Source organism: Coturnix japonica, chromosome 31 (genome assembly GCF_054131305.1).
Source record: "Coturnix japonica strain WE chromosome 31, WE-NBRP24, whole genome shotgun sequence".
Taxonomy (NCBI): Eukaryota; Metazoa; Chordata; class Aves; order Galliformes; family Phasianidae; genus Coturnix; species Coturnix japonica.
Genome location: NC_140693.1, coordinates 6,599,221 through 6,612,481, shown reverse-complemented (window position 1 = coordinate 6,612,481; position 13,261 = coordinate 6,599,221).

Here is a 13,261-nt window from a genome sequence, read left to right as displayed (position 1 = left end):
TCAGGTTTCTAAGCATTGAGGATGCTAAGCATTGAAGATGCTAAGCATTGAGGATGCTAAGCAATGAGGATGCTAATCATTGAGGATGCTAAGCATTGAGGATTCTAAGCATTGAGGTTTCTAAGCTAAGCATTGAGGATGCGAGGCATTGAGAATTCTAACTATTGAGGATTCTAAGCAATGCATGGAGGATGCTAAGCATTGAGGATTCTAAGCATTGAGGATTCTAAGCATTGAGGATTCTAAGCATTGAGGATTCTAAGCCAAGTATTGAGTTTTCTAATCTTTGAGGTTTCTAAGCATTAAGGCCTCTATGTATTGAGGTTTGTAAGCATTTGGGATGCTAAGCAATGACGTTTCAAACAATAAAATTTCTCAGCATTGAGGTTTGTAAGCATTGAGGATTCTAAGCATTGAGGATTCTAAGCTAAGCATAGAGGATGCTAAGCATTGAGGATGCTAAGCATTGAGGATTCTAAGCATTGAGGATTCTAAGCTATGCATTGAGGATTCTAAACATTGAGGATGTTAAGCATTGAGGATTCTAAGCATTGAGTTTTCTAAGCTAAGCATTGAGGATGCTAAGCATTGAGGATTCTAAGCATTGAGGATTCTAAGTATTGAGGATTCTAAGCATTGAGGATTCTAAGCATTGAGGATTCTAATCTAGGCATTGAGGATTCTAAGCATTGAGGATTCTAGGCATTGAGGATTCTAAGCATTGTGGTTTCTAAGCTAAGCATGGAGGATTCTAAGCACTGAGGATGCTAAGTATTGAGGATGCTAAGCATTGAGGATGCTAAGCATTGAGGATTCTAAGCATTGAGGATGCTAAGCATTGAGGATGCTAAGCATTGAGGATGCTAAGCATTGAGGATGGTAAGCATTGAGGATGCTAAGCATTGAGGATTCTAAGATTTGAGGATGCTAAGCATTGAGGATTCTAAGCATTGAGGATGCTAAGCATTGAGGATTCTAAGCATTGAGGATTCTAAGCATTGAGGATTCTAAGCTATGCATTGAGGATTCTAAACATTGAGGATGTTAAGCATTGAGAATTCTAAGCATTGATGTTTCTAAGCTAAGCATTGAGGATTCTAAGCATTGAGGATTCTAAGCATTCAGGTTTCTAAGCAGTGAGGATTCTAAGCTAAGCACTTAGGATGCTAAGTATTGAGGTTTCTAAGCATTAAGGATTCTGTGCATTGAGGTTTCTAAGTTTGAGGATTCTAAGCATTGTGTTTTCTAAGCTAAGCATTGAGGATGCTAAGCATTGAGGATTTTAAGCATTGAGGATTCTAAGCATTGAGGATTCTAAGCATTTAGGATTCTAATCTAGGCATTGAGGATTCTAAGCATTGAGGATTCTAAGCCTTGAGGATTCTAAGCATTGAGGTTTCTAAGCTGAGCATGGAGGATTCTAAGTATTGAGGATGCTAAGCATTGAGGAAGCTAAGCATTGAGGATGCTAAGCATTGAGGATGCTAAGCATTGATGATTCTAAGCATTGAGGATTCTAAGTATTGAGGATTCTAAGCTAGGCATTGAGGATTCTAAACATTGAGGTTTCTAAGCAAAGCATTCAGGTTTCTAAGCATTGAGGATGCTAAGCATTGAGGATGCTAAGCATTGAGGATGCTAAGCATTGAAGATGCTAAGAAATGAGGATGCTAAGCATTGAGGATTCTAAGCATTGAGGATTCTAAGCATTGAGGGTTCTAAGCTATGCATGGAGGATTCTAAGCATTGAGGATTCTAAGCATAGAGGATTCTAAGCCAAGCATTGAGTTTTCTAATCTTTGAGGTTTCTAAGCATTAAGGCCTCTATGCATTGAGGTTTGTAAGCATTTGGGATGCTAAGCAATGAGGTTTCAAACAATAAAATTTCTCAGCATTGAGGTTTGTAAGCATTGATGATTCTAAGCATTGAGGATTCTAAGCTAAGCATAGAGCATACTAGGGATTGAGGGTGCTAAGCATTGAGGATTCTAAGCATTGAGGATTCTAAGCTATGCATTGAGGATTCTAAACATTGAGGATGTTAAGCATTGAGGATTCTAAGCATTGAGTTTTCTAAGCTAAGCATTGAGGATGCTAAGCATTGAGGATTCTAAGCATTGAGGATTCTAAGTATTGAGGATTCTAAGCATTGAGGATTCTAAGCATTGAGGATGCAAAGCATTGAGGATGCTAAGCATTGAGGATGGTAAGCATTGAGGATTCTAAGCTTTGAGGATGCTAAGCATACAGGATGCTAAGCATTGAGGATGCTAAGCATTGAGGATTCTAAGCATTGAGGATTCTAAGCTATGTAATGAGGATGCTAAGCATTGAGGATTCTAAGCATTGAGGTGTCTATGCTAAGCATTAAGGATGCGAAGCATTGAGGATTCTAACTATTGAGGATTCTAAGCAATGCATGGAGGATTCTAAGCATTGAGGATTCTAAGCATTGAGGATTCTAAGCATTGAGGATGCTAAGCATTGAGGATGCTAAGCATTGAGGATGGTAAGCATTGAGGATGGTAAGCATTGAGGATTCTAAGCATAGAGCATACTAAGCATTTAGGATGCTAAGCATTGAGGATTCTAAGCATTGAGGATTCTAAGCATTGAGGATTCTAAGCTATGCATTGAGGATTCTAAACATTGAGGATGTTAAGCATTGAGAATTCTAAGTATTGAGGTTTCTAAGCTAAGCATTGAGGATTCTAAGCATTGAGGATTCTAAGCATTCAGGTTTCTAAGCAGTGAGGATTCTAAGCTAAGCACTTAGGATGCTAAGTATTGAGGTTTCTAAGCATTAAGGATTCTGTGCATTGAGGTTTCTAAGCATTGAGGATTCTAAACATTGAGTTTTCTAAGCTAAGCATTGAGGATGCTAAGCATTGAGGATTCTAAACATGGAGGATTCTAAGCATTGAGGATTCTAAGCTATGAGGATTCTAAGCCAAGCATTGAATTTTCTAATCTTTGAGGTTTCTAAGCATTAAGGCCTCTATGCATTGAGGTTTCTAAGCATTTGGGATGCTAAGCAATGAGGTTTCAAACAATAAAATTTCTCAGCATTGAGGTTTGTAAGCATTGAGGATTCTAAGCATTGAGGATTCTAAGCTAAGAATAGAGCATACTAAGGATTGAGGATGCTAAGCATTGAGGATTCTAAGCATTGAGGATTCTAAGCTATGCATTGATGATTCTAAACATTGAGGATGTTAAGCATTGAGGATTCTAAGCATTGAGTTTTCTAAGCTAAGCATTGCGGATGCTAAGCATTGAGGATTCTAAGCATTGAGGATTCTAAGCATTTAGGATTCTAATCTAGGCATTGAGGATTCTAAGCATTGAGGATTCTAAGCCTTGAGGATTCTAAGCATTGAGGTTTCCAAGCTGAGCATGGAGGATTCTAAGTATTGAGGATGCTAAGCATTGAGGATGCTAAGCATTGAGGATGCTAAGCATTGAGGATTCTAAGCATTGAGGATTCTAAGCATTGAGGATTCTAAGTATTGAGGATTCTAAGCTAGGCATTGAGGATTCTAAGCATTGAGGTTTAAAGCAAAGCATTCAGGTTTCTAAGCATTGAGGATGCTAAGCATTGAGGATGCTAAGCATTGAGGATGCTAAGCAATGAGGATGCTAAGCATTGAGGATGCTAAGCATTGAGGATTCTTAGCATTGAGGTTTCTAAGCTAAGCATTGAGGATGCGAGGCATTGAGGATTCTAACTATTGAGGATTCTAAGCAATGCATGGAGGATGCTAAGTGCAGCGACTCGGCACGGACTCAGATGTGAACGATCCAAATCGTTTATTACAAGTTCTCACATCCCTTATATACCTTCACAAGTTGTTATTTTCTAACTTTCCCATCCGCCCTTACAACTTTCCCAAACATCTTACATGTCAACAAAGCATTCTACAAAACACTTTTCAACTGTCCATGCAGGCACATAACCAATCAGAGCTGTGAGACTCTTCTTCTCCTTGCAGAGGTGTCCTTGGTTCCCATGCTGTTTATCTTGCTCCACAGCTGCTGCTCTGAACAGCTTTTCTTGTATTCCCACAGCTAAGCATTGAGGATTCTAAGCATTGAGGATTCTAAGCTATGCATGGAAGATTCTAAGCATTGAGGATTCTATGCATTGAGGATTCTAAGCATTGAGGATTCTAAGCATTGAGGATTCTAAGCCAAGCATTGAGTTTTCTAATCTTTGAGGTTTCTAAGCATTAAGGCCTCTATGTATTGAGGTTTGTAAGCATTTGGGATACTAAGCAATGACGTTTCAAACAATAAAATTTCTCAGCATTGAGGTTTGTAAGCATTGAGGATTCTAAGCATTGAGGATTCTTAGCTAAGCATAGAGGATGCTAAGCATTGAGGATGCTAAGCATTGAGGATTCTAAGCATTGAGGATTCTAAGCTATGCATTGAGGATTCTAAACATTGAGGATGTTAAGCATTGAGGATTCTAAGCATTGAGTTTTCTAAGCTAAGCATTGAGGATGCTAAGCATTGAGGATTCTAAGCATTGAGGATTCTAAGCATTGAGGATTCTAAGCATTGAGGATTCTAATCTAGGCATTGAGGATTCTAAGCATTGAGGATTCTAAGCATTGAGGATTCTAAGCATTGTGGTTTCTAAGCTAAGCATGGAGGATTCTAAGCATTGAGGATGCTAAGTATTGAGGATGCTAAGCATTGAGGATGCTAAGCATTGAGGATGCTAAGCATTGAGGATTCTAAGCATTGAGGATTCTAAGCATTGAGGAATCTAAGCATTGAGGATTCTAAGCTAGGCATTGAGGATTCTAAGCATTGTGGATTCTAAGCATTGAGGTTTATAAGCAAAGCATTGAGGATGCTAAGCATTGAGGATGCTAAGCATTGAGGATGCTAAACATTGAGGATTCTAAGCATTGAGGATGCTAAGCATTGAGGATGCTAAGCATTGAGGATGCTAAGCATTGAGGATTCTAAGCATTGAGGATTCTAAGCTATGTAATGAGGATGCTAAGCATTGAGGATTCTAAGTATTGAGGTTTCTATGCTAAGCATTGAGGATGCGAAGCATTGAGGATTCTAAGCATTGAGGACTCTAAGCTATGCATTGAGGATTCTAAACATTGAGGATGTTAAGCATTGAGGATTCTAAGCATTGAGTTTTCTAAGCTAAGCATTGAGGATGCTAAGCATTGAGGATTCTAAGCATTGAGGATTCTAAGTATTGAGGATTCTAAGCATTGAGGATGCTAAGCATTGAGGATGGTAAGCATTGAGGATGCTAAGCATTGAGGATGGTAAGCATTGAGGATGCTAAGCAGTGAGGATTCTAAGCATAGAGCATACTAAGCATTGAGGATGCTAAGCATTGAGGATGCTAAGCATTGAGGATCCTAAGCATTGAGGATTCTAAGATTTGGGGATGCTAAGCATTGAGGATTCTAAGCATTGAGGATGCTAAGCATTGAGTATTCTAAGCATTGAGGATTCTAAGCATTGAGGATTCTAAGCATTGAGGATTCTAAGCATTCAGGTTTCTAAGCAGTGAGGATTCTAAGCTAAGCTCTTAGGATGCTAAGTATTGAGGTTTCTAAGCATTAAGGATTCTGTGCATTGAGGTTTCTAAGCATTGAGGATTCTAAGAATTGAGTTATCTAAGCTAAGCATTGAGGATGCTAAGCATTGAGGATTCTAAGCATGGAGGATTCTAAGCATTGAGGATTCTAAGCTATGAGGATTCTAAGCCAAGCATTGAATTTTCTAATCTTTGAGGTTTCTAAGCATTAAGGCCTCTATGCATTGAGGTTTCTAAGCATTTGGGATGCTAAGCAATGAGGTTTCAAGCAATAAAATTTCTCACAATTGAGGTTTGTAAGCATTGAGGATTCTAAGCATTGAGGATTCTAAGCTAAGCATAGAGCATACTAAGGATTGAGGATGCTAAGCATTGAGGATTCTAAGCATTGAGGATTCTAAGCTATGCACTGAGGATTCTAAACATTGAGGATGTTAAGCATTGAAAATTCTAAGCATTGAGATTTCTAAGCTAAGCATTGAGGATGCTAAGCATTGAGGATTCTAAGCATTGAGGATTCTAAGCATTGAGGATTCTAAGCATTTAGGATTCTAATCTAGGCATTGAGGATTCTAAGCATTGAGGATTCTAAGCCTTGAGGATTCTAAGCATTGAGGTTTCTAAGCTGAGCATGGAGGATTCTAAGTATTGAGGATGCTAAGCATTGAGGAAGCTAAGCATTGAGGATGTTAAGCATTGAGGATGCTAAGCATTGAGGATTCTAAGCATTGAGGATTCTAAGTATTGAGGATTCTAAGCATTGAGGTTTCTAAGCAAAGCATTCAGGTTTCTAAGCATTGAGGATACTATGCATTGAGGATGCTAAGCATTGAGGATGCTAAGCATTGAGGATTCTAAGCATTGAGGATTCTAAGCTATGCATGGAGGATTCTAAGCATTGAGGATTCTAAGCATTGAGGATTCTAAGCATTGAAAATTCTAATCTAGGCCTTGAGGATTCTAAGCATTGAGGATTCTAAGCATTGAGGATTCTAAGCATTGAGGTTTCTAAGCTAAGCATGGAGGAGTCTAAGCATTGAGGATGCTAAGTATTGAGGATGCAAAGCATTGAGGATGCTAAGCATTGAGGATGCTAAGCATTGAGGATGCTAAGCATTGAGGATTCTAAGCATTGAGGATTCTAAGCATTGAGGTTTCTAAGCATTGAGGATGCTAAGCATTGAGGATGCTAAGCATTGAGGATGCTAAGCATTGAGGATTCTAGGCATTGAGGATGCTAAGCATTGAGGATGCTAAGCATTGAGGATGCTAAGCATTGAGGATTCTAAGCCAAGCATTGAGTTTTCTAATTTTTGTTGTTTCTAAACATTAAGGTCTCTATGCAATGAGGTTTGTAAGCATTAGGGTTGCTAAGCATTGAGGTTTCAGAGCAATAAAATTTCTAAGCAATGAGGATTCTGCGCATTGAGGTTTCTAAGCAATGCATGGAGGATGCTAAGCATTGAGGTTCCTAAGCAGTGAGGATTCTAAGCTTTGAGGATTCTAAGCTAAGCAATGAGGATGCTAAGCAATGAGGATGCTAAGCAATGAGGATGCTAAGCATTGAGGATGCTAAGCATTGAGGATTCTAAGCATTGAGGTTTCTAAGCTAAGCATTGTGGATGCGAAGCATTGAGGATTCTAAGTATTGAGGTTTCTATGCTAAGCATTGAGGATGCTAAGCATTGAGGATGCTAAGCATTGAGGATTCTAAGCATTGAGGATTCTAGGCATTGAGGATGCTAAGCATTGAGGATGCTCAGCATTGAGGATGCTAAGCATTGAGGATTCTAAGCATTGAGGATTCTAAGCCAAGCATTGAGTTTTCTAATCTTTGAGGTTTCTAAGCATTAAGGCCTCTATGCATTGAGGTTTGCAAGCATTTGGGATGCTAAGCAATGAGGTTTCAAACAATAAAATTTCTCAGCATTGAGGTTTGTAAGCATTGAGGATTCTAAGCATTGAGGATTCTAAGCTATGCATTGAGGATTCTAAGCATTGAGGATTCTAAGCATTGAGGATTCTAAGCATTGAGGATTCTAATCTAGGCATTGAGGATTCTAAGCACTGAGGATTCTAAGCATTGAGGATTATAAGCATTGAGGATTCTAAGCATTGAGGTTTCTAAGCTAAGCATGGAGGATTCTAAGCATTGAGGATGCTAAGTATTGAGGATGCTAAGCATTGAGGATTCTAAGCCTGGAGGATTCTAAGCATTGAGGATTCTAAGCATTGAGGATTCTAAGCATGGAGGATTCTAAGCATTGAGGATTCTAAGCATTGAGGTTTCTAAGCAAAGCATTGAGATTTCTAAGCATTGAGGATGCTAAGCATTGAGGATGCTAAGCATTGAGGATGCTAAGCATTGAGGATTCTAAGCATTGAGGATTCTAGGCATTGAGGATGCTAAGCATTGAGGATGCTAAGCATTGAGGATGCGAAGCATTGAGTATTCTAACTATTGAGGATTCTAAGCAATGCATGGAGATTGCTAAGCATTGAGGATTCTAAGCATTGAGGATTCTAAGCATTGAGGATTCTAAGCTATGCATGGAGGATTCTAAGCATTGAGGACTCTAAGCATTGAGGATTCTAAGCCAAGCATTTAGTTTTCTAATCTTTGAGGTTTCTAAGCATTAAGGCCTCTATGCATTGAGGTTTGTAAGCATTTGGGATGCTAAGCAATGAGGTTTCAAACAATAAAATTTCTCAGCATTGAGGTTTGTAAGCATTGAGGATTCTAAGCATTGAGGATTCTAAGCTAAGCATAGAGCATACTAAGGATTGAGGATTCTAAGCATTGAGTTTTCTAAGCTAACTATTGAGGATGCTAAGCATTGAGGATTCTAAGCATGGAGGATTCTAAGCATTGAGGATTCTAAGCTATGAGGATTCTAAGCCAAGCATTGAATTTTCTAATCTTTGAGGTTTCTAAGCATTAAGGCCTCTATGCATTGAGGTTTCTAAGCATTTGGGATGCTAAGCAATGAGGTTTCAAACAATAAAATTTCTCAGCATTGAGGTTTGTAAGCATTGAGGATTCTAAGCATTGAGGATTCTAAGCTAAGCATAGAGCATACTAAGGATTGAGGATGCTAAGCATTGAGGATTCTAAGCATTGAGGATTCTAAGCTATGCACTGAGGATTCTAAACATTGAGGATGTTAAGCATTGAGGATTCTAAGCATTGAGATTTCTAAGCTAAGCATTGAGGATGCTAAGCATTGAGGATTCTAAGCATTGAGGATTCTAAGCATTGAGGATTCTAAGCATTGAGGATTCTAAGCATTTAGGATTCTAATCTAGGCATTGAGGATTCTAAGCATTGAGGATTCTAAGCCTTGAGGATTCTAAGCATTGAGGATTCTAAGCTGAGCATGGAGGATTCTAAGTATTGAGGATGCTAAGCATAGAGGAAGCTAAGCATTGAGGATGCTAAGCATTGAGGATGCTAAGCATTGAGGATTCTAAGCATTGAGGATTCTAAGTATTGAGGATTCTAAGCTAGGCATTGAGGATTCTAAGCATTGAGGTTTCTAAGCAAAGCATTCAGGTTTCTAAGCATTGAGGATACTAAGCATTGAGGATGCTAAGCATTGAGGATGCTAAGCATTGAGGATTCTAAGCATTGAGGATTCTAAGCTATGCATGGAGGATTCTAAGCATTGAGGATTCTAAGCATTGAGGATTCTAAGCATTGAAAATTCTAATCTAGGCCTTGAGGATTCTAAGCATTGAGGATTCTAAGCATTGAGGATTCTAAGCATTGAGGTTTCTAAGCTAAGCATGGAGGAGTCTAAGCATTGAGGATGCTAAGTATTGAGGATGCAAAGCATTGAAGATGCTAAGCATTGAGGATGCTAAGCATTGAGGATTCTAAGCATTTTGGATTCTAAGCATTGAGGTTTCTAAGCATTGAGGTTGCTAAGCATTGAGGATGCTAAGCATTGAGGATTCTAGGCATTGAGGATGCTAAGCATTGAGGATGCTAAGCATTGAGGATTCTAAGCCAAGCATTGAGTTTTCTAATCTTTGTTGTTTCTAAACATTAAGGTCTCTATGCAATGAGGTTTGTAAGCATTAGGGTTGCTAAGCATTGAGGTTTCAGAGCAATAAAATTTCTAAGCAATGAGGATTCTGCGCATTGAGGTTTCTAAGCAATGCATGGAGGATGCTAAGCATTGAGGTTCCTAAGCAGTGAGGATTCTGAGCTTTGAGGATTCTAAGCTAAGCAATGAGGATGCTAAGCAATGAGGATGCTAAGCAATGAGGATGCTAAGCATTGAGGATGCTAAGCATTGAGGATTCTAAGCATTGAGGTTTCTAAGCTAAGCATTGAGGATGCTAAGCATTGAGGATTCTAAGTATTGAGGTTTCTATGCTAAGCATTGAGGATGCTAAGCATTGAGGATTCTAAGCATTGAGGATTCTAGGCATTGAGGATGCTAAGCATTGAGGATGCTCAGCATTGAGGATGCTAAGCATTGAGGATTCTAAGCATTGAGGATTCTAAGCCAAGAATTGAGTTTTCTAATCTTTGAGGTTTCTAAGCATTAAGGCCTCTATGCATTGAGGTTTGCAAGCATTTGGGATGCTAAGCAATGAGGTTTCAAACAATAAAATTTCTCAGCATTGAGGTTTGTAAGCATTGAGGATTCTAAGCATTGAGGATTCTAAGCTAAGCATAGAGCATACTAAGGATTGAGGATGCTAAGCATTGAGGATTCTAAGCATTGAGGATTCTAAGCTATGCATTGAGGATTCTAAACATTGAGGATGTTAATCATTGAGGATTCTAAGCATTGAGTTTTCCAAGCTAAGCATTGAGGATGCTAAGCATTGAGGATTCTAAGCATTGAGGATTCTAAGCTTTGAGGATTCTAAGCATTGAGGATTCTAAGCATTGAGATTTCTAATCTAGGCATTGAGGATTCTAAGCATTGAGGATTGTAAGCATTGAGGATTCCAAGCATTGAGGTTTCTAAGCTAAGCATTGAGGATTCTAAGCATTGAGGATGCTAAGCATTGAGGATGCTAAGCATTGAGGATTCTAAGCATTGAGGATTCCAAGCATTGAGGATTCTAAGCAAGGCATTGAGGATTCTAAGCATTGAGGATTCTAAGCATTGAGGATTCTAAGCAAAGTATTGAGGTTTCTAAGCATTGAGGATGCTAAGCATTGAGGATGCTAAGCATTGAAGATGCAAAGCATTGAGGATTCTAAGCATTGAGGATTCTAGGCATTGAGGATGCTAAGCATTGAGGATGCTAAGCATTGAGGATTCTAAGCATTGAGGATTCTAAGCTATGCATGGAGGATGCTAAGCATTGAGGATTCTACGCGTTGAGGATGCTAAGCACTGAGGATTCTAAGCATTGAGGTTTCTAAGCAGTGAGGATTCTAAGCTAAGCAATGAGGATGCTAAGTATTGAGGTTTCTAAGCATTAAGAACTCTGTGCATTAAGGTTTCTAAGCATTGAGGATACTGAGCTTTGAGGATTCTAAGATATGCATCGAGGATGCTAAGCATTGAGGATGCTAAGTATTGAGGTTTCTAAGCATTGAGAATGCTAAGCATTGAGGATTCTAAGCAATGAGGATTCTAAGCTATGCATTGAGGAATCTAAACATTGAGGATGTTAAGCATTGAGGATTCTAAGCTAAGCACTGAGAATGCTAAGTATTGAGGATTCTAAGAATTAAGGACTCTGTGCATTGAGGTTTCTAAGCATTGAGGATGCTAAGCATTGAGGTTTCTAAGCATTGAGGATACTAAGCATTGAGGATTCTAAGCATTGAGGATTCCAAGCATTGAGTATGCTAAGCATTGAGGATTCTAAGCATTGAGGATTCTAAACTATGTAATGAGGATTCTAAGCATTGAGGATGCTAAGCATTGAGGATTCTATGCATTGAGGATTCTAAACATTGAGGATTCTAAGCCAAGCATTGAGTTTTCTAATCTTTGCTGTTTCTAAATATTAACGCCTCTATGCACTGAGGTTTGTAAGCATTAGGGATGCTAAGCATTGAGGTTTCAGAGCAATAAAATTTCTAAGCAATGAGGATTCTACGCATTGAGGTTTCTAAGCAATGCATGGAGGATGCTAAGCATTGAGGTTCCTAAGCAGTGAGGATTCTGAGCTTTGAGGATTCGAAGCTAAGCAATGAGGATGCTAAGCATTGAGGATGTTAAGCATTGAGGATTCGAAGCTAAGCTATGAGGATGCTAAGCATTGAGGATGTTAAGCATTGAGGATTCTAAGCTAAGCACTGAGAATGCTAAGTATTGAGGATTCTAAGAATTAAGGACTCTGTGCATTGAGGTTTCTAAGCATTGAGGATGCTAAGCATTGAGGTTTCTAAGCATTGAGGATACTAAGCATTGAGGATTCTAAGCATTGAGGATTCCAAGCATTGAGTATGCTAAGCATTGAGGATTCTAAGCATTGAGGATTCTAAACTATGTAATGAGGATTCTAAGCATTGAGGATGCTAAGCATTGAGGATTCTATGCATTGAGGATTCTAAACATTGAGGATTCTAAGCCAAGCATTGAGTTTTCTAATCTTTGCTGTTTCTAAATATTAACGCCTCTATGCACTGAGGTTTGTAAGCATTAGGGATGCTAAGCATTGAGGTTTCAGAGCAATAAAATTTCTAAGCAATGAGGATTCTACGCATTGAGGTTTCTAAGCAATGCATGGAGGATGCTAAGCATTGAGGTTCCTAAGCAGTGAGGATTCTGAGCTTTGAGGATTCGAAGCTAAGCAATGAGGATGCTAAGCATTGAGGATGCTAAGCATTGAGGATTCTAAGCTATGTAATGGGGATACAAAGCATTGAGGATGCTAAGCATTGAGGATTCTAAGCATTGAGGATTCTAAGCTAAGCATAGAGCATACTAAGGATTGAGGATGCTAAGCATTGAGGTTTCTAAGCATTGGGGATTCTACGCATTGAGGATGCTAAGCACTGAGGATTATAAGCATTGAGGTTTCTAAGCAGTGAGGATTCTAAGCATTGAAGTTTCTAAGCAGTGAGGATTCTAAGCTAAGCACTGAGGATGCTATGTATTGAGGTTTCTAAGCATTAAGGGCTCTGTGCATAGAGGTTCCTAAGCATTGAGGATTCTAAGCATTGAGGATTCTAAGCATTGAGGATTCTAAGCATAGAGGATTCTAAGCCAAGCATTGAGTTTTCTAATCTTTGAGGTTTCTAAGCATTAAGGACTCTATGCATTGAGGTTTGTAAGCATTTGGGATGCTAAGCAATGAGGTTTCAGAGCAATAACATTTCTCAGCATTGAGGTTTGTAAGCATTGAGGATTCTAAGCATTGAGGATTCTAAGCTAAGCATAGAGCATACTAAGGATTGAGGATGCTAAGCATTGAGGATTCTAAGCATTGAGGATTCTAAGCTATGCATTGAGGATTCTAAACATTGAGGATGTTAAGCATTGAGGATTCTAAGCATTGAGTTTTCTAAGCTAAGCATTGAGGATTCTAAGCATTGAGGATTCTAAGCATTGAGGATTCTAAGCACTGAGGATTCTAAGCATTGAGGATTCTAAGCATTGAGGATTCTAAGCATTGAGGATTCTAATCTAGGCATTGAGGATTCTAAGCATTGAGGATTCTAAGCATTGAGGATTCTAAGCATTGAGGTTTCTAAGCTAAGCA